This window comes from Nerophis ophidion, linkage group LG08, assembly GCF_033978795.1.
Source record: "Nerophis ophidion isolate RoL-2023_Sa linkage group LG08, RoL_Noph_v1.0, whole genome shotgun sequence".
NCBI lineage: Eukaryota > Metazoa > Chordata > Actinopteri > Syngnathiformes > Syngnathidae > Nerophis > Nerophis ophidion.
Window position 1 is genome coordinate 61,862,056 of NC_084618.1, and position 25,961 is coordinate 61,888,016.

At 40.0% G+C, this 25,961-nt stretch overlaps 1 protein-coding gene across 3 annotated transcripts in view; it reads right to left on the reverse strand.

The window, feature by feature from the left end:
- Window positions 1-25,657, reverse strand: part of LOC133558125 (glucagon receptor-like) — an 86,307-nt gene extending 60,650 nt beyond the window's left edge. The window contains exon 1 of one of the 3 annotated variants that reach the window (XM_061909267.1): window positions 25,631-25,657. The gene's annotated coding sequence lies outside the window, so the exon portion shown is untranslated. Of the gene's footprint in view, window positions 1-6,885; window positions 7,103-25,630 lie in introns of those variants that run through there. The other 2 variants (XM_061909266.1, XM_061909269.1) reach the window with 2 other exon arrangements.
- Between the last annotated feature and the right edge of the window lie 304 nt (window positions 25,658-25,961).

The window sequence follows — 25,961 nt, forward strand, 5'->3', positions numbered from 1 at the left end:
GACTCTCCCTTAGAGATAGGGTGAGAAGCTCTGTCATCCGGGAGGAACTCAAAGTAAAGTCGCTGCTCCTCCGCATTGAGAGGAGCCAGATGAGGTGGTTTGGGCATCTGGTCAGGATGCCACCCGAACGCCTCCCTAGGGAGGTGTTTAGAGCACATGCAACCGGTAGGAGGCCACGGGTAAGACCCAGGACACGTTGGGAAGACTATGTCTCCCGGCTGGCCTGGGAACGCCTCAGGATCCCCCGGGAAAAGCTAGACGAAGTGGCTGGGGAGAGGGAAGTCTGGGCTTCCCTGCTTAGGCTGTTGCCCCCGCGACCCGACCTCGGATAAGCGGAAGAAGATGGATGGATGGATGGATCACAACATTCGCTTCTACCTTTCACAACAACAACACTACAACTGTTGGCAGACTTTGTGAGAGACAACAAAGAATATTTTGGGACCAATTATGATCCAAAACGATGATCAAACATGGAGGATGAGCTACAAGTTTTAGAAGCCGTGTGCTAAACAGATCCAGATTTAGTGGAACACTAAGCATCTTGTAGCAGTATTGCAAAGTGCTGAACAAACTATAAATACAAACTACGAACATAATAATACAATCACTTGCTGTACAATGTCTGCTCTCACAGGGATGCCGACTAATGGGATGTTTATATCTTCCTGTTTGGATGAAGAATAAATCGTAATCCTCACACAGGTTTTTTTTTTTTTTTAAAAGATGCCACAAACTACCGCCTTTTTGTGTCTTTCTCGTCATCTCCAGGTCTAAGTTGGATGTCAAAGTTGACCAACCTCTCGGTTTATAGCAATAATAAGCTTCCACTATAAAAATGAGAGGCATGGTTTATAATCTAGAATGAACTATTTCCAGCTAAGAGGCGATTGAGCAGTTTACCGGCTCAGTATGTAACATCTCTAAGATAATGGCACTGTAAATTTTTTTTGCTAATGTTAACGCTTTCTTATAACAATATTGTTAATACTTGCTTAATATTCAGGTCACAAGATGTAAATTGAGTAATGTTAGCCATGTTTGGATGTTTTTTAGAAGGCTTTATGGGCGCAATACAGTACTCCCCTCGGCTGCATGGTTAGCCACCTCGTGCTTGCTGTATTTCACTATTTAGAATGCATAAAAAAACCCCAAGAAAAACTGTGCTCTTGTCTTATAAGGATTGTTAATGATTGGCAACATTCCCCATATAGTGCACTTGTCTTGCTTTGTCTTACACTTCCGGATTTGCATGCTACTCATTCCTGGCATCTGTATTTTATGATGCTAATTTTGTTCTCTCTGTTATCTTAGTTGTTGGAGATGGGCGGAGTAACAACCCACACCTGCTTCCCATTACCCCTTATTTAAGATGGAGGCGGGTGACAGGAAGATGTTGCATAATTTGTTGTGTTCAGAGTCCGTTCTTGGCATTTTTCCGCCATCCCCTCGATAACCTTGCAAGTATCTCCTGTAGTAAATGGAAGCTTTATTTAGCCTCTTGGCTTAGTCTAGGTTATTATGGTGTTTTTCTTTGGACGTCTGTAGAGTAGCCTAAGGTATTTGTGTAGCAACAGACATTAAAGACTTGTTTTGACTGCTTTCACGCCTCTTCATTGCGTCTTGGGTCCAACTTAAAACTGACTTCGACAGCATTTCCCCTTTACTATTATTTGATCACGTAAAAAGACATTCCAAGCATTTGTTGCTATCAAAAATACCTGAGTATCAGATCAGTGTTAGTCAAAATCCATCCATCCATTTTCTACCGCTTGTCCCTTTTTTAGTGTGGCGGGGGGTGCTTGAGCCTATCTCAGCTGCATTCGGGCGGAAGTCAGGGTACACCCTGGACAAGTCGCCACCTCATCACAGGCCCAACACAGATCGACAGACAACATTCACACACTAGGGCCAATTTTAGTGTTGACAATCAACCTATCCCCAGGTCAATGTTTTTGGCGGTGGGAGGAAGCCGGAGTACCCGGAGGAAACCCACGCAGTCACGGGGAGAACATGCAAACTCCACACAGAAAGATCCCGAGCCCGGGATTGAACTCAGGACTACTCAGGACCTACGAATTGGGAGGCACATGCACTAACCCCTGTTTCATCGTGCTGCCCTTTAGTCAAAACATAAATATCAAAACCTTAGAAAATGTTACAATATTATTTTGGGTCGATTAAAAGTGCATATTCTTATATTTTCACTGTTAAAAGTGTCTCTCAGTTCCTGAGACGGAGGTTCGGCTTAGCTTTCATTCTGCTTGTATTTTTCCCGATCCAAACCCTGAAACATCAACTGGCTGCAATGGGCTCGCAGCCAAGCATGGGGGACCTGACAGAGCCTCGTGATTGGCACAGCCGTAACATGGGGGTGGGCAGTGCGGGATCAGGTGAACAAAGTGCAAGAAAGAGGTCCGGATTGAAATCTTCCGCTTCCCTTCATCCGTTCACTGCAATGTGTTGGCTCGATATTGAATATAATACATCTTCCATTTGTGCTTGACACTGACCTTATACAATGTAAACTAATACAGCATACCTATTATACCACAATCTGTCTGGCTCAGATGTATGAGTGAATATTGGTATTATGTGATCGGTGTCAACAGTCTGTTTTGGTTTTGCCCATCCCTGTGCGGTTATTGGACTGACATTTGTAACACTTTTGGCTTTTTGTAATTGCAAAAAGCTCTGACCGAATCCTCTATACCAGGTGTCGGCAACCTTTACCACTCAAAGAGCCATTTTGACCCGTTTCACAAAATAAAGAAAACAATGGGAGCCACAAAACTCTTTTGAAATTTAAAAAGAAATAACAGTGCATAAAGAGTTTTTTTTTTTCCCGGAATATCACCCGGGGCTAACATTCTCCGATTTTCGCCCGGACTACAATTTCAAGTGTGTGCCGTGATGGCTGTACTTTTAACGCCCTCTACAACATGTCATCGCGCCCGCTTTTACACCATGCTCTCTGCGTGCCGACCGGTCGCATGCATTTTGCTGCTTTTGCCATCACACGTACGAGATTGCAAGGCATACTTGCTCACTTGCTCAACAGGTTACACTGAAGGTTGTGATGTAAACAACTTTAACACTCTTACTAATATGCGCCACACTGTGAACCCACACCAAACAAGAATGACAAACACATTTCGGGAGAACATCCTCACTGTAACAACATAAACGGAACAGAACAAATACCCAGAATCCCATGTATCCCTAACTCTTCCGGGCTACATTATACACCCCATGTGGTGCTAGCAGGGGTGTATAATGAAGCCCGGAGGAGTTAGGGATACATGGGTTTCTGGGTATTTGTTCTGTTCCTCTCCCTTGTGCCCACAGTGTTTTCCTTCCGTCGCCTTGGAGTCGAGCTGTGCGCCTCGCTTCCTTGGACTCCCCCCTGGATCTCGACTGCCTCCCTCAATCCTCGATCTCCAGCACCACAGACCTCCCGCTTGTGTTATGGACCCTCCACTGCCTAGCCCCTTTGGACTTGCCTGTTTTCTCTCTCGCTAACACTCAACAGCTAATTATTCATACACACAGTCACACACCATACAAACCTTGGGTTTTGTCACACACCTTTCTCTAGTTTAGTATAGTATTGTTTCATTATCATATATATTATATCAGGCCTGGGCAATTTTATGGACTCGGGGGCCACATTTAGAGAAAAAAATGTGTCTGGGGGCCTGTATATCTACTTTTAGGAACACTAATACATAACCTCACAATATTGTATGATTGAATGCTAAAAACGTTATGACAGACCACCTTAAAAAACGTAATGGAATTTTATTTTTTTCTAAGAACGATAAAACACTGAATATTGACAAAATATGAACGTCACACCCCCTTTTGATCGACATATTTTACAATCAAGTGAAACGCAACAGAAATGCAACAAACAGCGAAATATGAACGTGAAGAGTACAAAATTAACCCACCTACAATCTGATATATCTGATATATCACTAAGCTTTAGAACTTTGTTATGAAAATCTCTTTCCGCGTCTGTGAGGGCGCTTCCCGCCCACACTGCTTGATGCCTCGTCTGAGCTGCTGTGACGTAGATTACCATAGTAACTCAATAGATGTCCATAGTAACTAATTAGATTACCATGGTAACTAATTATTTTACCATAGTAACGGCTATATCTGTCATAAGCGCAGATTCCAAACATTGAAATACTTTGTAAAGTTCAAGACTTACGGTCATTAGAAGACATCATTGCACATCATAATGGCAACTACTCTTTCTATCCTAAAGATCTAAAAAAGTTATTCAGGAATGCCCGGCGAGCCCGATTGAAAAACTTAACAAGCCGCATGTGGCCCACGGCCTTAATTTTCCCAGGTCTGTATTATATTGTTTAATATATATTAAATCATAGCGCTTTACTGCCCCTTGGTGTCTGTGCCGTATCACTTCCTCCTGAAACATAACATTACACTCTTTGGTCTACAGCAGGGGTCATCAACGTGGTGCCCGCGGGCACCAGGTAGCCCATAAGGACCAGATGAGTCGCCCGCTGGTCTGTTCTAAAAATAGCTCAAATAGCAGCACTTACCAGTGAGCTGCCTCTATTTTTTAAATTGTATTTATTTACCAGGAAGCTGGTCTCGCTTTGCTCGAAATTTTTAATTCTAAGAGAGACAAAACTCAAATAGAATTTGAAAATCCAAAAAAATAAAGACTTGGTCTTCACTTGTTTAAATAAATTCATTAATTGTTTTACTTTGCTTCTTATAACTTTCAGAATGACAATTTTAGAGAAAAAATACAACCTTAAAAATGATTTTAGGATTTTTAAACACATATAACTTTTTACCTTTTAAATTCCTTCCTTTTCTTTCCTGACAATTTAAAATGTAAAGCCCACCAGGCTGCACAAAACTTTTGGTGCCTTGTTGACACAGAAAAGTTCAGTGGTGTATGCGCAGCAGCTATGAAGGTTGCAAACCTGTTTGGTTTAACTTATCTTTGTGAATCAGCCTTTTCTGACATGAACTTCATCAAGAACAAACACAGAACACGCCTCACTGAGTTAACAGCAGGTTTCCCACTAACTGCAAAGAAACAGATAACAGATTTGGTGTCCAGTTCATAGTGTGACATGATTTATTTAAAAATTTGAGAGTTGACTTTTGTATTTTACATGAGTTATTATTTGTATAAATATGGTGCAAAGTAATTCATGGTTTTGTTAAAAAATGTTAGTGGCTAGCTAGTTAAAATGGGATATTGTGATTTCACAAGACTGTCTTAGAAGTGATCATTTGAAAAGGTTCAATTTGAAAAATGTGCACTTAGAGAAAATATAAAAATAAAGTGTTGCACATTGATATCAATCTGTTTCTATATATATTTATTATGAGAAATCATTTGTATGATCAGTGTTTCCACAAGGATAAATATCATTATTATTAATAATAACATTAAAGATAAATTGAGCAAATTGGCTATTTTTGGCAATTTATTTAAGTGTGTCAAACTCATAGCCCTTCGCATTAATCAGTACGCAAGAAGTAGCTCTTGGTTTCGAAAAGGTTGGTGACCCCTGGTCTACAGTATGAACTTTGGAGGGATAACAGCCTTAAAGTCAAAAGGTCACGCCAATATACAGTACAGCACACATTTATAGAAAAATAGCCTATTTCCAGTTTTCTGTTATAATTATATACAGTATGGGATATAATTGTGCAGTCAATTGTAACAGGAACATGTTGCTGGGGGGGGCCCTACAATTAGAACAGGCACAGAGGTCCCCATCATGACAACCATCTACAGGGGTCCCACCTCAGGGTGCAGTGGAGTGTGTCACAGCACTGATCTGATCTCCTGCCATTGCCGTTTGACAGACACGCCAGGCTGTGGCGCCCTTAAGGTGTGAAACTGCATTATTATTTGGTTTCATATAACCCGGTGGGGGCTTCACGGTGGGAGAGGGGTTAGTACGTCTGCCTCACAATACGAAGGTCCTGCAGTCCTGGGTTCAATCCCAGGCTCGGCATGTTTCTGTGTGGAGTTTGCATGTTCTCCCCGTGAACGTGTGGGTTCCCTCCGGGTACTCCGGCTTTCTCCCACCTCCAAAGACATGCACCTGGGGATAGGTTTATTGGCAACACTAAAATTGGCCCTAGTGTGTGAATGTGAGTGTGAATGTTGTCTGTCTATCTGTGTTGGCCCTGCGATGAGGTGGCGACTTGTCCAAGGTGTACCCCGCCTTCTGCCCGATTATAGCTGAGATAGGCGCCTGCGCCCCCCACGACCCCAAAAGGGAATAAGCGGTAGGAAATGGATGGATATCCTGGTGGTGCCTTGTGGGCATCTCTTCCAACTCTGCTTGACAGGCCGGCAGCAATCCATCCATTTTCCTACCGCTTGTCAGTTATTAAACTGATGAATAAACCTCAACATGGCAGCAGGATCAACTTGGAATGCACCATATGCAAACTCTTTTTTTCCCCACCATTCTTTGGAGTGCGCTCAAAGCTTTAAATCAGGTGAGTCAAGAGTGAGAAAAGTCCAACCGGAGGAAAAAAAAGGACCAGGTCAGGATGAAGTTGTGGCAATAGAAGAATGCATACATGGTTAAGTGGTGCTGTCATGGAGATGATTCATGCATGGTGTTGCTTATTAGTCTTTGGAAAGTACAGTATGTGACATTTTTTTTCTGCCGCAGTGCATGCATTAAATCACGGCATCTTCATGATTAAAAGTGGAAAAAAAAGGTGACACTAAATGAATCAACCACCAAATGCAAAAACTATTAAGAAAAATAATTTTGCAGACCCTTAAGTCAAGCATGCAATTTTAAAAGGTTTGATGCGCAGTTAAAGTGACATTAAAAAAAAAAGCTGAAATATTGCACTTACTGCGCAGGTAAAAGGAAGAAACGCGGGAATGCGTGCTTGTTCGCCTTCCGTCCCGAAGTAAGGGTGACTGCCACGCAAGGCAATGTCGCTCCTAATCAATCACCTTGCAGTTTCGGCATGCAGAGCTGGATCCTCCGCGCGTCTTCCCTGCGTTCTACTGGCAGACCTTTCAATGAGCTGCAGGTGATGATGATGATAATGATGATGATGATGATGATGATGATGATGTCACATTTTTATTACATGCTCCCTCTCCGGGCACACACGTGTGCAAAAGTGTGCACTTGCAGCACAGTCAAGTTAGTATCTACACCAGGGGCGTCACTAGACCTAATACTGTACTGGGGCACACCTGGGGCACAAAAAATTCATGTGAGCGTGCAAAGCGCGCAAGCAAAAACATTTTTAGCACTTATTTATCATAAAAAATACATACATAGTGCTTTAAACTATGAAATCATATCAGATTATGTTGTATGGATCATTGATTAACCACCTGTAATTAACTAATGCATTTGACCTACTTGTGCACTTTTTTACTCCAGACTTCTAAACTGCTACTGGTAAAAGCAAAAAGGAAGAGCAATGAATCTTTTTGAAATATATATTGCAGTAATCATCTGCAAATCTAACATCTACAAAAGTAAAACAAAAAATAAAACACCCCTACATCTCTGGGTTCTTTTATATTATTTAATTTCCATTTATGGCAATGTGGCTAATCCTATTTCAGATACACAAAACTATAAAATATACACAAAACAATAAAGCCACAGTAGTAGAATAAACGAAAAACTCTTGTGTGTCTGTTCAGGGAATCATTTTCTCAGAAGTAAACTGTAACGTCTCGTTTTCATTTATTGCAAAGTGGTCAATCACTCTGGACAGACATGGAAATATTACAGTAACTGTTATACAGTTGACCAGTGGTTCCCAACTGCTGGCTCGTGACATAAAAGTGGATTGTGTGTCATTTTCAGTAAGTCGCAGTCAGATGTGTGCATGGAAAAAAAAAAAGTTTAGGGAGAAAAACATCAAATTGTGGCAACAAAACCAGATATTTTTAGCCATTTTTCTAGTGACTATTAGTGAGTATTTTAGCAAAAGGCAAACCGACTAGCAAGTTGGAGGAGGACTCAGGACAGACATGGAAATATATTTAAAAAATATCTAAATAGGGCAACAAAACCCGATATTTTCAGCCATCTTTCTGAAAACAAATACAGAAATGTTACTATTTTTCCTGGAAACAAAACCAGATGCTTTAGCTGTAGCCATTTTTCTGGTGACAAAACAAGAATATTTTAGTCAAAGTCACACCGATTAACAAGACAAGTCTACTGTGCTATTTTTCTGTGAAATAAACTTGAATGATTTAAAAATTTGGCTCACGACTTGATGATATGGAAAAATGTTTTTCTTCCTGAAGATAAACCATTTGAGAAGCACTCAACTCACACATGCTTACTCCAAATCATCATTGATGCAGAACCAGCAGACAATAACCAACATTATGTTTCATGTTCATTGGAAATTCCCCCGACAGCTCGTACAGCAAATGAATATGTTTGTCTTGATACAAGGAATAAAGTTAGCTAACTTAGCATCAACTTAAGACAATGATGTTGCCTAGCTAGCTAGGACTTCACTTACATCTCTCATTCCTCGCTGCTTCTTTTCTGCTGCGGGCGAATAACTTTCTGATATCCATCTAGGAGTTACAGTTTGAGTCAAATCAAAATCAAAATAATGTAATTAACAAATTGTTGTTGGCTAACGTTACCTACCTCAGCAGTGATTCTCATCCTCCCACTCTCTCTCTCTCTCTCTCTCTCTCTCTCTCTCTCTCTCTCTCTCTCTCTCACTCTCTCTTTACTAAAGTCTGATCCACACGTCAATAAATTACCATATTAATTAGCCATGTGCTCACTGTTTCGTGGAGTGAATACAGTAGCAATCAATTACCACACTAACTAGTATGTGCGCTGTAGGCTATGTTATGTAGACTTAAAACTCTGAAGCGTTTTTTTTATTGGTGAAATTTTTACTGGGGCACTGCAGATCAACACTGGGGCACGTGCCCCAGTGAACAGTGAAATCTGTCTGGCGACGCCACTGATCTACACATTCTTGGGGTTCATTCATATTTCTTGCATTTTTTTTTGTTCTGGTATTGTGGAATGAAGTTTCACACCACACGCTTTACCATGCAGATGTACCTAATGTTTTGGCCAGGTGCAACAGTTTTAAGCACCTGAAGCTGAGTGGATTAAAATAATATGATACTTTGTTGATTACATTCTGGAGTTGCAGTCTTATCAACACAACAGGCTGCGCACGTGCCTGGTGAATAATGCATATGACCTCAACCCCACTCGTGATCACAAAGTAGGTACTTGAACTCCTCCACTTGGGGCAGGGTCTCCTACCCAACCCGTAGATGGTACTGCACCCTTTTCCGGGCGAGAACCATGGACTCTGATTTGGAGGTGCTGATTCTCATTCCGGCACATTTTTGAAAAAAATTGATTTTTTATTATTATTATTTTTAATCAATCCAACACACCACTACACAGCAATACCATAACAATGCAATCCAATTTCAAAACCAAACCTGACCCAGCAACACTCAGAACTGCAATAAACAGAGCAATTGAGAAGTCACAAACACGACACAGAACAAACCAAAATTAGTGAAACAAAAATGATAATTATCAACAACAGTATCAATATTAGTTATAATTTCAGCATAGTAGTGATTAAAAATCCCTCATTGACATTATCATTAGACATTTATAAAAAATAAAAAAAAAAGAACAATAGTGTCACAGTGGCTTACACCTGCATCGCAGCTCTTAAGCTTGACAACACACTGTGTCCAATGTTTTCACAAAGATAAAATAAGTAGAATTTTTGGTTCGTTTAATAGTTAAAACAAATTTACATTATTGCAATAAATTACAATAAAACATTGTCCTTTACAATTATAAAAGTTTTTTTTTTTTTTAAATCTACTGCTCTGCTTGCATGTCAGCAGACTGGGGTAGATATTGCTGAAATCCTATGTATTGAATGAATACAGAAACCGTTTTGAATCGGAAAAATATCGTTTTTGAATCGAGAATCGAATAGAATCGAAAAAATCAGTATATTATCGAATCATGGCCCCAAGAATCGATATTGAATCAAATCGTGGGACACCCAAAGATTCACAGCCCTACCATTTGCCATTTATATTATTATCTGGTGCAGCCGGGCCGGAGCAGGAGGGGACAGAAAGAGAAAAAAAGGAAGACAGGGGGAAATTGTGGATACAAGAGGGGCATGAGAAAGAGACACCAACAACAACAACAACAACAACAACAACAACAGAAGAGTATCAGAAAATAGGCCATGTACAAATATGATAGTAAAAGTGAAAGTTGAGAAGCAGTTAGTGAAGTAAATAATTACAGAAATGACAATGAGCATTATTACACTACAAATGAAGCAATAGAAATAGCACCATTGATAATGAATAACAACAATAATTACCTCTATTTTCAACAATGCCATTGTTTTATATGCAACAATACATATATGTACCGTATTTTTCAGACTATAAGTCACGTTTTTTTTTCACTCCGTAGCGACTTATGTGTGAAATTATTAACACATTACCGTAAAATATCAAATAATATTATTTATTTCATTCGCGGAAGAGACGAAGAAAATAAATGGGTAAATAAATGGGTTGTACTTGTATAGCGCTTTTCTACCTTCAAGGTACTCAAAGCGCTTTGACACTACTTCCACATTTACCCATTCACACACACATTCACACACTGATGGAGGGAGCTGCCATGCAAGGCGCCAACCAGCACCCATCAGGAGCAAGGGTGAAGTGTCTTGCTCAGGACACAACGGACGTGACGAGGTTGGTACTAGGTGGGATTTGAACCAGGGACCCTCGGGTTGCGCACGGCCACTCTCCCACTGTGCCACGCCGTGTCAGCAATCGTCACACACACGTCAGCAATTGTCACATACACGTCAACCAATAAGAATTCGGCCGGGGAGGGTCATGGCAGAAGTGCATTATGGGTCATGGAATGCTAACTGCTATATGCTAAGATGGATCATTTCATCGTTGGCGGTAACTTACAAAAACTGAGAAGGGCTGAACAAAAATGGCACCGAAAAGGAAATCATGTACTGCAGATTACACAATATCAAATAATATTATTTATCTCATTCGCGGAAGAGACAATGAAAATGTCAGCAATCGTTACACACATGTCAACCAATAAGAATTTGGTGGCGGAGGGTCATGGCAGAAGTGCATTGTGGGTCATGGAATGCTAACTGCTATATGCTAAGATGGATCATTTCATCGTTGGCGGTAACTTATAAAAACTGAGAAGGGCTGAAAAAAAATTGCACCGAAAAGGAAATCATGTACTGCAGATTACAAGCTGGACGTAGTGAAATATGCAGCAGAAAACGACAAGAGGAAGCGGCGCATACCTTTGGAGTTGGCAGAGCTGTTTAGAAGCGACATCGAGGAAGAAGATTTTATCGGATTCATCGATTAGAAGTGACAGATTGTTTGGTAAACGTATAGCATGTTCTATACGTTATAGTTATTTGAATGACTCTTACCATAATATGTTACGTTAACATACCAGGCACCTTCTCTGTTGGTTATTTATGCGTCATATAACTTATACTTATTCAGCCTGTTGTTCACTATTCTTTATTTATTTTAAATTGCTTTTCAAATTTCTATTCTTGGTGTTGGATTTTCTCTAATAAATTTCCCCAAAAATGTGACTTATACTCCAGTGCAACGTATATATGTTTTTTTCCTTCTTTACTATGCATTTTCGGCCGGTGCGACGTATACTCCGGAGCGATTTATAATCTGAAAAATACGGTAATGATAACTTCAAATACAAAAGAAAGCAGATAAATGGAAAGGAAGAAAGAAGCAAACTGTATTAACCTTGTAGATTGTTATACTAAGAAGGTTTAACTTTGTCAGTGTGTCGTGTGTTACCCAGTTTATCCTAGGGCAGGGGTTGGCAACCTATTCCTCTCAAAGAGCCATTTTGACCCGTTTCACAAAATGAGGAAGACAATGGGAGCCGCAACTATTCTCGCCAATATCTGCTGGTGGTCACCCAGATGGCAAGAATAAGGGCATGCTATGAAGCCATTGCCTTAAACACCTTCTACAACATGTACAAACTCCTTGCCAGTCCAGCAACATGTTGTGAGAGGCTTCCGCAGATGCACGCACACGACTGGAAGGCATACTGGGTGACACAGAGTACACTGACGGTTGTGATATAAAACAACTTTAACACTCCTACTAATATGCGCCACATTGTGAACCCACACAAAAGAAGAATGACAAACACATTTCGGGAGAAAATCCTCACAGTAACACAACATAAAGAGCAACACCACAAATACCCAGAATCCTTTGCATCCATGACAATTCCTGACCATGTTATACACCCCGCAAGCACCAAACCCCGCCCACCTCAACCACGCAATCTCATACATGTGCCAATAGAAGCAGCGAAATGCATGTGTCCGGTCGGCACGCCAATAGCATTCCGTGAATGGCGGGCGTGATGACGTTCAAGAGGACGCAAATAGCATTCCGTGAATGGCGGGCGCAATGACGTTTAAGAGGAGGTTAAGAGTAATATCATCACGGCACGCCCTTAATATTGTAGTCCGAGTGAAAATTGGAGAACGTTGACCCGGGTGATGTCCGGGAGAGGCATTGAATTCCGGAATCTCCCCGCAACAATCTGGGGGGTCGGCGAATGTGCAGCTAAGCCGCATCAGAGTTGCCAAAGAGCCGCATGCGGCTCTGGAGCCGCGGGTTGCCGACCCCTGCCCTAGGGCAACAACGTTAATATGTTTGATGAAACGTGATTATATGCGTGATTGTATGTATGTATATGTATTTGTACATGTACAGTATGTGTATATGTATATGTTTGTACAGTGAATTTGCGTGTGGATGTATGTACCGTGAGTGTGTAGGTATGTACCGTCATTGTGTATGTATGTAGGAGCGTAGGTACCTTCTGTGTGCGCATAAATATGAACAATTGTGTCTATGTGAGTATATATGTGTATTTGTATGTACAAGATATTTTACTCCCAGTGTGTGTGGGAGCCAGAGTACGGTCTCAGCCACGCAGAGAGCCCAACCCAAAACAGCAGGTGTGGCGCCCAGGGAACAAGGGACCACTGGCCCCACGCAGCCAGGCCGGCCAGCGACAACAACGCCAGAGGTTGGCCCACCGTGCCGCCCGGAAGGGCCAGCAGCAGGCTGTAGACAGATGCAACCAGCAGCAGAGGACAAGGCATGGGAGAAGCAGGGGACAGCCAACCCCCAAGCCAGCGAGAGACCACACCCCACGTGGGCAGAAAGGCAGGCCGCCCAGAAACACCCAGCAAGCGGACGGGAAGAATGCCCTTGCCCCACCAGCAACCACTTCTGTGTGTTCTCTCCTGAACAAAATGCCAACATTGTGTCGTGTGTTTACCTAGAACAAGACATTGTAGATGGTGGCTCTCCGGTCTTGATGGCGAACCTTCACTTCCCATATTTATCTTCTTTCCAGGGTGTTGGGAAAGCGACGTAAAATCTTTCCACAATTCTCACGGGTGATGCAGCCCCATGTTGCACAACAGGGCATTTTTACACTTTGAAAAAACTAACAAGGAAGCACAGCAAACACATAGCATCAGCTCAAAGTTGGTAGCAGTAATGGCGCATTGTAGTCACGTGAGTGCCTTTTGACCATCATTGAGGAGATGGCCTGAAACCAAGTTGGACATACTCTCTGTATACACGACTCTGACGTGTGGTACACGTATCATAGGTTGAGAATAACTGATCTAACATACTGAAATCAACCCGATGTGGTTTAAGACTATGAGATAATTGCACACTTGCCAACCCTCCCGGATTTTGCGAGAGACTCCTGAAATTCAGCGCCTCTCCCGAAAACCTCACGGGACAAATTTTCTCCCGAAATTCAGGCGGAGCTGGAGACCACGCCCCCTCCAGCACCATGCGGACCTGAGTGACATGCATAAAGAGCGTGTCTGCCCAATGACGTTATAACTGTAGAATGATCCAGGGCGAGTTCTTGGTTTATTGTTAGGCAGTTTCATTAACGTCCTCCCAGCGCAGTAACAACACACAACAACAGCAGTCACGTTTACATCTACTGTAAGGCAGTTCGTCTGCCGTAAACAGCATGTGATACTCTTAGACAGGACAATACTGCCATCTACTGTTCATGCACCACAACACCTCCAGGCAACTTCAACCCTATACTGATCCTCCTCCATTCACATCCCATCTCCCCGGATTGGAAATAACTTAATGTAAATAATCGAATGTATTTCTAATGTATATACTTGTTCTTATGCTATCAGCACTTTCTATGTTATCTGCTGGCTGTACATATCCTACTAAGTAAGACCTACACTGTTTCAATGTCCATTTCTCTGTTGATGCAATTGTTGATGACTGAAGTACTGATATCAACCAAAGCTCCTCATCCTACCACCCGGATTGTAAATAATTCAATGTATATACTATGATGATTAACTTGTGTGATGACTTTATTATGCTGATAGTATATATTTGTACCATGAATTGATTAACGTGGACCCCGACTTAAACAAGTTGAAAAACTTATTGCGGTGTTACCATTTAGTGGTGAATTGTTCGGAATATGTATACTGTGCAATCTACCAATAAAAGTTTCAATCAATCAATCAATCAATCAATCATGCATTTGTGACAATAACATCTAACGCTTTTAGAAAGTGCAGTGCACAACTGCGCACACAACAGCTGTAAATATACTCCTCGCCTCTTAACCACGCCCCCCCCGCCCCCACCCCCTTCCACATTGAGTTTATAAACATAAATTATCTTGTTGTTGAAGATAAATCTGTATTGTCTCAGTACAAACAGCAGAAGTGAATGAAAAAGCTCCCAAACGGAGCGAATCTTGCAGCCTGCTGGACACGACATCCACATACAATATGCTTGTGCGTGACTGCATCATCTTGACTTCCACTCATTTTATGCTAATTGACCAAAACAAACCGCGTTTTGATCCTTCAATGGCAGCCGCAGTCCAACATTTTTATCGCATCCGAAGCATGCTCTTGCAACAGGTGGGTGAACAAAATAGTCTGCCACAGCCTCTTGAGAAGAGGTTAATCAATTTCAAAGCATTTGCTTAACACCAAAATGCAGAGACTGAGAACCTTTGTCAAGAGAGATTCATACTAAAGAATCCATGCCTGTAGAACAAGAGCAAAGTTTGCAGTCGTAATGATGCCTGTTGAGTCATTCTCTTGCTCGGTTTACGGTTTTACTTGGGTAACGATTGCCTTTCCCGACACGTTGAGATTAATGACACAGAGGAGGATCTGAGCACAACCCATCTGAGGCTTTTTGGGTTTGTAATTTTTCCATCTTAGCTTTCATTTGAGACTGTCACAATGTTAGTTGCTTCCATTCCGGGCTGGACCACAATCTATCCCCGACAAAGAGACTCTGCCACACCGCTGATGTATTTACAGCAAATATATTTTAATGAATGGATGCAGGCGGACAGCCGGATATTGCATTCCAGAAAGCAAAATACACACCATTGCCTTATCAACACATTTTAAATGAGTTATACAAATGTTTAATATCATTAGACAAATGGTCAATAACTTGTGGCAATTTATTTCTTAATCCCCTGCAAATAAGTTTTGTTAATGGCGTCAAAACAGTGCCAAAATCCTGGTGGGGAAAAGCAACACTCAGGTTGTGACGTGTTGCCATTTTTGAAATGTTCACATGTCATCACAATAAATAGTAATGTCATCGTCTAATACAGACCTGGGCAAATTAAGGCCTGGAGGCCACATGCGGCCCGTAAAGCTTTTCAATCTGGCCCGCTGGACATTCCCAAATAAAATGTTTAGATCTTTAAGATGGAAAGTGTAGTTGCCATTATGATGTGCAGTTATGTTTCCTATTGACCGTAAGTCTTCAACTGTAAAAATTATATTAGTGGTTGGAATCTGCGCTTTTGGATGGTATACCAGTTACTATGGTAATCTAATTAGTTACTATGGTAATCTAATTAGTTAATATGGTCATCTATTAGTTACTATGGTAATCTACGTCACAGCAGCTCAGACGAGCCACCAAGCAGTATGGGTGGGAAGCGTTTCCACAGACGCGAAAGGAGATTTTCACAACAAAGTTCTAAAGCTTAGTTATATATCAGATGTATCAGAATGTAGGCTGGTTTAGTTTGTACCCTTCACGTTCATAGTTCACTGGATTGTAAGATATGTCGATCGAAAGGGGGTGTGGCATTCATATTTTGTCAATATTCAGTGTTTTATCATTCATAGACATATGTACAATTCCATTTCGTTTTTTAAGGCGGTCTGTCATGGCGTTTTTAGCAATCAATCAAAATTATTGTGAGGCTTTGTATTAGTGTTCCTAAAAATAAATATACCGGCCCCCAGACACATTTTTTTCTCTAAATGTGGCCCTCGAGTCAAAATAATTGCCCAGGCCTGGTCTGATAGGTTCCAGTGTAAAACATGTACAGTACTACCTCAACTTATGAACTTAATTGGGTCTGTGATGAACGTTGATATACCTAAAAACACTTGTATTTTAAATCGTCTCCCATTGAAATTCATTTAAAATCAGTTTAATTGATGCTTGTCCCCCTCAAAACAGCACACATTTAAAAAAGAAAAACAACAGGGTGTACCCTGCCTTCCGCCCGATTTTAGCTGAGATAGGCACCAGCACCCCCCGCGACCCCGAAAGGGAAAAAGCGGTAGAAAATGGATGGATGGATGTTTTATAGTAAGTACTGTATAAAACAAAACAATATAATCGACTACCAAAAACTACAGTATTCAATGCAGTAATGTTATAATTATGTACAGTAGACTTTTACACTTTTACCTCTCTTAAAAAGAGTAAATAACTATTTATTGCAAGATATTTTTGCTTGCAATTAGCAAAACAAATCTGCCAATGAAATAAGTCAAAATTGACTTAGTAAGATTTCTAGAAATAAGACTTAACAACTTTCAGTTTTGGTTGATTTTGGCGGCGCCAGTAGACCAAAGCAGTAGTGTTTTACAAGAAGAAGACCACATTTCCCATGAAGACTAGCACATATAGTGTCAAATTAACTTGTCCGCTGTAATATTCTCACATGTCCTGATGCTAATGTTAAATTGCAGACACTATAAAGTAGGGCTGCAAATCTTTGGGTGTCCCACGATTCGATTCAATATCGATTCTTGGGGTCGCGATTCGATAATATATCGATTTTTTCGATTCAACGCGATTCTCGATTCAAAAACGATATTTTTCCGATTCCAAAACGATTCTGTATTCATTCAATACATAGGATTTCAGCAGGATCCACCCCAGTCTGCTGACATGCTAGCAGAGTATAGTAGATTTAAAAAAAAAAAAAAAACTTTGATAATTATAAAGGACAATGTTTTATCAACTGATTGCAATAATGTAAATGTGTTTTAACTATTAAACGAACCAAAAATATGACTTATTTTATCTTTGTGAAAACATTGGACACAGTGTGTTGTCAAGCTTATGAGATGCAATGCAAGTGTAAGCCACTGTGAGACTATTGTTTTTTTTAGTTTTTATAAATGTCTAATGATAATGTAAATGACGGATTTGTAATCACTGCTATGCTGAAATTATAACTACTATTGATACTGTTGTTGATAATGATTATTTTTGTTTCACTACTTTTGGTATGTTTTGCGTCGTGTTTGTGTCTCCTCTCAATTGCTCTGTTTATTGCAGTTAAGAGTGATGCTGGGTCAGGTTCTGTTTTGGAATTGGATTGCATTGTTATAGTATTGCTGTGTAGTGGTCTGTTGGATTGATTAAAAAAAAACAAAAAAACAATTACCCAAAAAAAACAAAAATCGATTTTTAAAAATGAGAATTGATTCTGAATCGCACAACGTATTCGATTTGTATTCGAATCGATTTTTTCCCACACCCCTACTATCAAGAAATTATTGTGAATCGCGCTACAAACATGATGCTACTACCGGAGCAAAGAAAAGAATGGCGGAAGAGGTTTTTTTCCGAAGGATGTAGTGTGGAACTGCAAACTATCATGCTGTGATAGTTCCGTGAGTGGTGTGATGAGTTGTTCCGCTTTTCCTCCCTACAGCAAAACGGCGGATAATAGCCGGGAAAGTACCGGGATAGCGAGCACAAAAAAGTGACGGCTCCCGGAGTGTTATCCGGCGTCATATAGAAATATATGTGGTGTTCATCGTGTGAGGCAATGCAAATTAAACAATAAAAAAAACATAACGGTTTGAATTGTTGGACTGTGATTACTGACGGACAGGTGTCGCGGTGTGACTGCAGCTAGGCACGTAAGAAAACTCTCTTTACCCAAGTGTCCAAAACATGAGACCGCAAATCCGATGACACAACTACAAAGTCGATCATGGAACTGCGGCCTAGGGTGTCCTGGTGCCAAGTGCACAGATGGACACCCTTATGTTTGAACATGGTGTTTGTTATGGACAATCTGTGACAAGCACAAAAGTCCAATAACAAAACACCACTCGGGTTCAGATCCGGGCGGCCATTCCTCCCACTCACGCCTCTCCAGGTTTAACTGTCGTTGCCAACATGTGCGTTGAAGTCCCTCAGCAGAACGAGGGAAACGCCCGGTGGAGCACTCTCCAGTACTCCCCTAAGTGAATCCAAAAAGGGTTGTTACTCTGAGCTGCCATTTGGCGCGTAAGCGCAAACAACAGTCAGGACCCGTCCCCCCAACCGAAGGCGGAGGGAAGCTACCCTCTCGTCCACTGGGTTGAACTCTAGGGTACATACTTTGAGCCAGGAAGGCAACAAGAATTGCCACCACAGCTCGTCGCCTCTCACTGCTGGCAACGCCAGAGTGGAAGAGAGTCCAGTCCCTCTCGAGAGAACTGGTTCCAGAGCCCTTGCTGTGCGTCAAAGTGTCCTTATTTTCCTTAGCTCAACTTTTGTAAACTCCTTTAGGATAAATAGTCTATGAATATCATTTCACTAAAACTGTCCTCATGTATTTGTTGGAACATTTTTCATCACAGAAATGATCATCTTCAATATGAATTTTTCTCAGACAAGGAGTCGTGTTTGAATATAAAACATCTTGAGTCACCATAGATTTTAAAGAATAGAGGTATTATTTTGGTGATCTTCTGTATCAACAACATTGATACTTTTAATACATTTTTTCATAGGTTAACAAAAATGCCACAACCGTCTATAAAAAGTCTGACAGCCCAAATACCTAGAGAGTTAATTTCTTCTATAGATTTGGATTTTTTTTATTAACTCGAATGTAACGGTTATTCCACATAGGTGTGTTGTGTGGAGAGAAATTGTGTTTAAACAATAATTTCCAGTGAAGTAGGGTTTGATGGTGATCAGACAGTTTGACTGTTAATGAGTTGACATGAAAGTCACAACGTATCAGAAAATGTACACCTCACAATCTCTGGGACATGACATTTGCAATTAAATACCATATTAAATATGAATTCGCAAGATCATTTTTTTTTAACATTGTAGCTTTAAGACTTCATTCATTACATTACAGTGAATAACACTTAAACCACCCTCTTCAACATCTTTAACCATATCTTATTTTCTTTTAGATTTTTTCCAAATACATTTTAAGCTGATATCATTAATAGTTTTAACAATCTTGGTTGTAGTACGTAGGTAAAATAATATTCAATCCATTTTAGTCAGCCTAATTTTTCACAGATGGACAAGTCCCGCTGAAGCCATCTGTTTAGGATTGATCAATACGGTTTTCAAATTTAACCCTATGTACTCCGATCCTATAACATATAAGAATGCCTAAATATGTCACCTAGTCTTTCACTTTGATATTGTGCAATGTTGTGCTTGGACAATCATGCAAGGTGAGGATTTCACATTTGTCCGTGTTTAAGTAGAGTCCAGAAGCTTTAGAAAACAAATCAATAGCTTGTAAGGCCAAAGGGATTTGATGATGTTTTTTTTTTTTTTTTAAAGTGTGGTGTCGTCAGCCAGTTGACTTATCAATATCTCATTTTCCATGACTTGAATGCCTGCTCTAAAAGAGTTTTGACTGAAAATTGCTAAAACTTCTGCCTGTCACGCTCGTGGCGCATTGTGATGCGGGATTTAGTTCTCCCTAGGGATACAAAGGACACTCCGGATGACAACGTAAAGGTAAGATAATTTAAAACCTCAGACACAGTACAAAACGGGCAGAAATAAACAAAAGAAATGCGTGCTGAACGCACGGGAAGCTAATGCTAACACTTAGCATAGATTCAGGAAACACTAGAGTAGCGTTCCGAACGCACGGGAAGCTAAGGGTAACATTTAGCACGGATTCAGGAATCACAAACATGAATGCGATTGTTGCTTACCGCAAAACAATGGACCCAGGCCGACTGACAGGAGAGGGCAAGCTTAAATAACGAAAATAATTACAATACAGGTGCGCGTCCGGAAACAAGTGGCAGGTGAAACTAATAAGTAACTATGGTGACATAACAAACAAAGAAGTGCAACTAGGAACTAAGTCAAACATTAGCAGAACATAATACAAAAAAGATTCAAAACCTGAACATAATATGATCCGGGCAGCGGATCATAACACTGCCACCATTATAAATAGTAAAGGTGAACTTCCACAGCCTTGTCTTATTCCTCTTTTGACGACAAATTTTGGACATGTCCCTTGGTCTAGAGCAGACCTGGGCGATATAAAGCCCAAGGGCCACATGCGGCCCGTTAAGCTTTTCAATTTAGCCCGCCGGACATTCCCAAATATTTTTTTAGATCTTTAAGATGAAAACTGTAGCTACCATTATGATGTGCAGTGATGTTTTCTAATGACCGGAAGTCTTGAACTATACAAAGTATTTAAAGGGTTGAAATTTGCGCTTTTGCATGATATACTAGTTACTATGGTAATCTAATTAGTTACTATGGTAATTTAATTAGTTACTATAGTAATCTAAGTCACAGCAGCTCAGACGAGCCACCAAGCAGTGTGGGTGGGGAGCGTTTCAACAGAGTGCTTCCAGAGTGTCAGCCTGAAATGCGGGTGTCAGGGACAGACGCGGAAGGAGATTTTTATAACAAAGTTGTAAAGCTTAGTGATGTATCAGATGTATCATATTGTAGGTGTGTGTGTGTGTTTTTAACCATTCATGTTCATAATTTGCTGTGTTTGTTGCATTTTTTTGTGTTTCACTGTATATAAAATATGTCGATCGAAAGGGGGTGTGATATTCATGTGTTGTCAATATTCAGTGTTTTATCGTTCATAGTTAATATTATAAATTCCACATTCTTTATTTTCATGTAGATTCTGGGTCTGTCATTCAGTATAAAAATGTAAATTCCGTTTTTTTAAGGCAGTCTATCATAAAGTTTTTAGCATTCAATCAGACATTATTATTAGTTTTTGTATTAGTGTTCCTAAATATAGATATACCGGCCCACAGACACGTTTTTTCTTTAAATTTGGCCCCCGAGTCAAAATAATTGCCCGGGTCTGGTCTAGAGCTACCAAACTATTAATATTGGTGTGCAACATTTGAATTGTGGCAACAAATTTGTGTCCAAATCCAAAATGTTTCAAGGTTTGTAGAATAAATGGATGTTCAACACAGTCAAATGCTTTATAGAAGTCTAAAAACAGCATGAGACATTCGCTGTTGATGATATCTTTGTGATCCACCAAATCTAAAATTAGCCTGACATTATTGTTTATAAAACGTCCTTTTTAGCAAACCGGACTGTGTTTCCTCAATAACACTTGAAATTCCTTTTTTTTTAATCTACAAGCAATACCGCCTTAAACAATTTTATAATCTGTATTGAGTCTTAAATGATTAAGGATTATTTTATCCTTGCCAGATTTAGGGATTAAAACAATTCGACTTCCCTTCATGTTTGTACTTAACTCTTGTTTCTGTATGCACGTTGATACTTCTTTGTATGCAATGTACCTTAAGTCCTTCCAAAATAATTGGTAAAAGTTAGTTGTAAACCCATCAGTGCCGGGTGATTTATTTGAGGACTTTTTCTTGACAACCAAATCTTATTCCTCTATCTTAAATTCAGCCTCGCATAAGTTTTTGAAAAAATTGTCTATTTGTGGTATAATTGTATTCATTTTCTGAAAAAAGGTATTCATGTCGTCTAATGACTGACTTGAAGACTACTACTTAGAATAGAATAGAAGGAGAACATCTTTTTTTGGATGCTTTTGGTGACGACCGAGTTGCATGGTGATGCAGGGTTTGTTCTCCCAGGATGCAGACGGACATCAGACACAGCGTGCAGATAGTAAATGACTTATTTAAGATATAAATCAGACGGGAACAAACAAAAACATGCTCAAAGCCCGGAAGGCAAAAACCAAAGGGGCTAGTGTGGAAGCTAGCAACAAACAGAGCCTAGCGTGGAAGCTAGTATACAGGTAGAAGGAATCAAATGGCCCTTTTGTTAAAGTAATAAAACAGTGGTCGGTTCAAGGTGCTTTTAAAATCAAAGTATTAGAGGTGGACTTGTGTACAATATCACTGACTAAGCAGTAGTCTAGTCTCGACTTGTTTCTCCCATTCGGTTTAACCCATGTATAACTTTTGATATTGGGATTTAACATTCTCCATAATTAAACAAGGCGACATGGTAAAGAATCTGGGTATTATCTTCGACCCAACTCTCTCCTTTGAGTCACACATTAAAAGCGTTACTAAAACGGCCTTCTTTCATCTCCGTAATATCGCTAAAATTCGCTCCATTCTGTCCACTAAAGACGCTGAGATCATTATCCATGCGTTTGTTACGTCTCGCCTCGACTACTGTAACGTATTATTTTCCGGTCTCCCCATGTCTAGCATTAAAAGATTACAGTTGGTACAAAATGCGGCTGCTAGACTTTTGACAAGAACAAGAAAGTTTGATCACATTACGCCTGTACTGGCTCACCTGCCCTGGCTTCCTGTGCACTTAAGATGTGACTTTAAGGTTTTACTACTTACGTATAAAATACTACACGGTCTAGCTCCATCCTATCTTGCCGATTGTATTGTACCATATGTCCCGGCAAGAAATCTGCGTTCAAAGGACTCCGGCTTATTAGTGATTCCCAAAGCCCAAAAAAAGTCTGCGGGCTATAGAGCGTTTTCCGTTCGGGCTCCAGTACTCTGGAATGCCCTCCCGGTAACAGTTCGAGATGCCACCTCAGTAGAAGCATTTAAGTCTCACCTTAAAACTCATTTGTATACTTTGGCCTTTAAATAGACTTTCTTTTTAGACCAGTTGATCTACCGTTTCTTTTCTTTTTCTTCTATGTCCCACTCTCCCTTGTGGAGGGGGTCCGGTCCGATCCGATGGCCTGTGTATCGGCTGGGGACATCTCTGCGCTGCTGATCCGCCTCCGCTTGGGACGGTTTCCTGCTGGCTCCGCTGTGAACGGGACTCTCGCTGCTGTGTTGGATCCGCTTTGGACTGGACTCTCGCGACTGTGTTGGATCCATTATGGATTGAACTTTCACAGTATCATGTTAGACCCGTTCGACATCCATTGCTTTCCTCCTCTCCAAGGTTCTCATAGTCATCATTGTCACCGACGTCCCACTGGGTCATTATTGTCACCGATGTCCCACTGGGTGTGAGTTTTCCTTGCCCTTATGTGGGCCTACCGAGGATGTCATGGTGGTTTGTGCAGCCCTTTGAGACACTAGTGATTTAGGGCTATATAAGTAAACATTGATTGATTGATTGATAATAAATTGTTGTCCATCATAAATATGCTTATAATATAATCGTTTCATATCCTCCCATTCGTCAGGTGTCATATTCCAGTCTCCTCCTACAATAACATGATCAGTCAGTTTTAGTTTTTTTGGGATATAATTAAGATAGTGAAGGATGAAGTGATTAAGAAATATTTAATATATATATGCTTAGAATATGTCGTGCAATTAATATGCTCTAAAGTTCCAGTAGAAGCTGGGTGAAAGTTCATGCCACCCACATACTCCCTTATCTCTCCCTCATTCTTGCCACGGCTGACGTGGCTTCTTTGCCGAGGTCTGAAGGACAACACCAGATATGAAGTCATACCTCAGCCACAACCTTCCTTTCTTGGGCCACAGTGCAGACAAATATTGAATGTTTTCCTTTTTTACATTTTCTGTGAATTTATGTTGTATATATGCCAGTGGCGGGCCGTGTGTTTCTCACCTTGGCCTTCAGTGATGTCCTACACTCCAAAAAAGTCAGTGTTCAAAAAAAGAAAAAAAAAAACACAAAGATTATGGGTATTTTATTTGAACTAAGCAAAATTATCTGCCAATAGAACAATAAAATTTGGCTTGTTAAGACTTTCCAAAACAAGTAAAATTAGCTCACTTCAATGAACACGAAAATACCTTAAAATAAGTATATTCTCACTAACTAACAAGGGGCACTTTTTCTTGGTAGAAAAAAAAAGAGACCTTTTTGCTCAATATGTTGAAAAATATTCTTAAATTAAGTAAACACTAGTGCCATTATCTTGACATAATGATATGCGCTCGGCATTACATTTCTTGAAAACAGCAAACTTACACTAAAAACGAATTTATTTTACTTAAGGGAAAGACAACAAGGCAACCGCTTTTTACTCTTGGGGTCTCCTCGCCGCTCAGGCAAATCATATGGTCTAAAAATGCATTTTTCCATCGACAACATGACATCATCGTGCCAAGTGTGTGCTCTTTCAGTCAATTAGTGCACATATATACAACCTGGCCCCCGGCCAAAAATGTTATAATTGTAATTTTGAAGAATTTTTCTGAATGTGCATGAACTATATCTGTTCAAAATTGTTAGAAATGTCACATGTTAAATTTTTAAATATTAACTGTCAGTTTACTGTACTGTGCCAACTGCACTACTATATGAGTACGTATTTTCTATTGTTTCATTGAATATAAAACAGCAAAGTCCATTTGGCCATCATCCGTTTTAATTATGAGACACAATTGTGTCAAAGTCATGATTTTTTTTTTTCATGCTTTGGAATAAGAATTTATTACTTTAAAAAAGTAGTTTTATACTTGTGAGTGTTGATGACAGCTTTGCAACAGTTGATATTCTAGTTTCAAGCATGTTTTACTCAATATAGGTCATCAAATCTTAGCAACAAGTTGTAATATCTTCCTGAGATAATTTAGGACCAAAACAATTGAAACAAGTAAAACACTAACATAAAATCTGCTTAGTGAGAAGAATTATCTCATGAGACAGAAAATAAGCAAATATCACCCTTATTTGAGATATTTAATCTTACTCAGATATCAATTTTTGCAGTGTACTTAATCTCTCACTGTCCTTTACTGTATGTCACCACATGGACACGGCTGGAGATGCTATACAGAAACACACTTGCGGGCTACTGGGCATTGAAACCCCTCAACAGTGTACAAAAGGGTCTATTTTTCCACACATTTAACATTCAATAAACCCGCTTCGGCAATTAAAACATACATTACATTATACTGTCAAAATTAAAAGAACTGTATAAAACAAATGAAACATTAAAAAATAAAGCAATGAAATACATTAACTCACAATTTGTAGCAGCTGTCATGCCAAATTTCTTCCCCCCAACAAAAACCTTCCCCCCCATTTACTCCCGGGGTCATGATTAATACAGATGTTTTATTAACGCTATATTATAAAAATATTACACTATATTATAAAAATACAGAGAGTTTTGTTAACGCTATATTATAAAAATAAAATTAAAAAAACAATTTACAAACACAAGCTATTGGAATAACGCATTTACTTCCGGGGTTACGTTTTCTCACGTTTCCTCTTAAGTCATCCCATAGCTTGTGTTTGTAAATTGTTTTTTTAATTTTTAATTGTTTTTTAATAATTTAACGTTAACAAAACG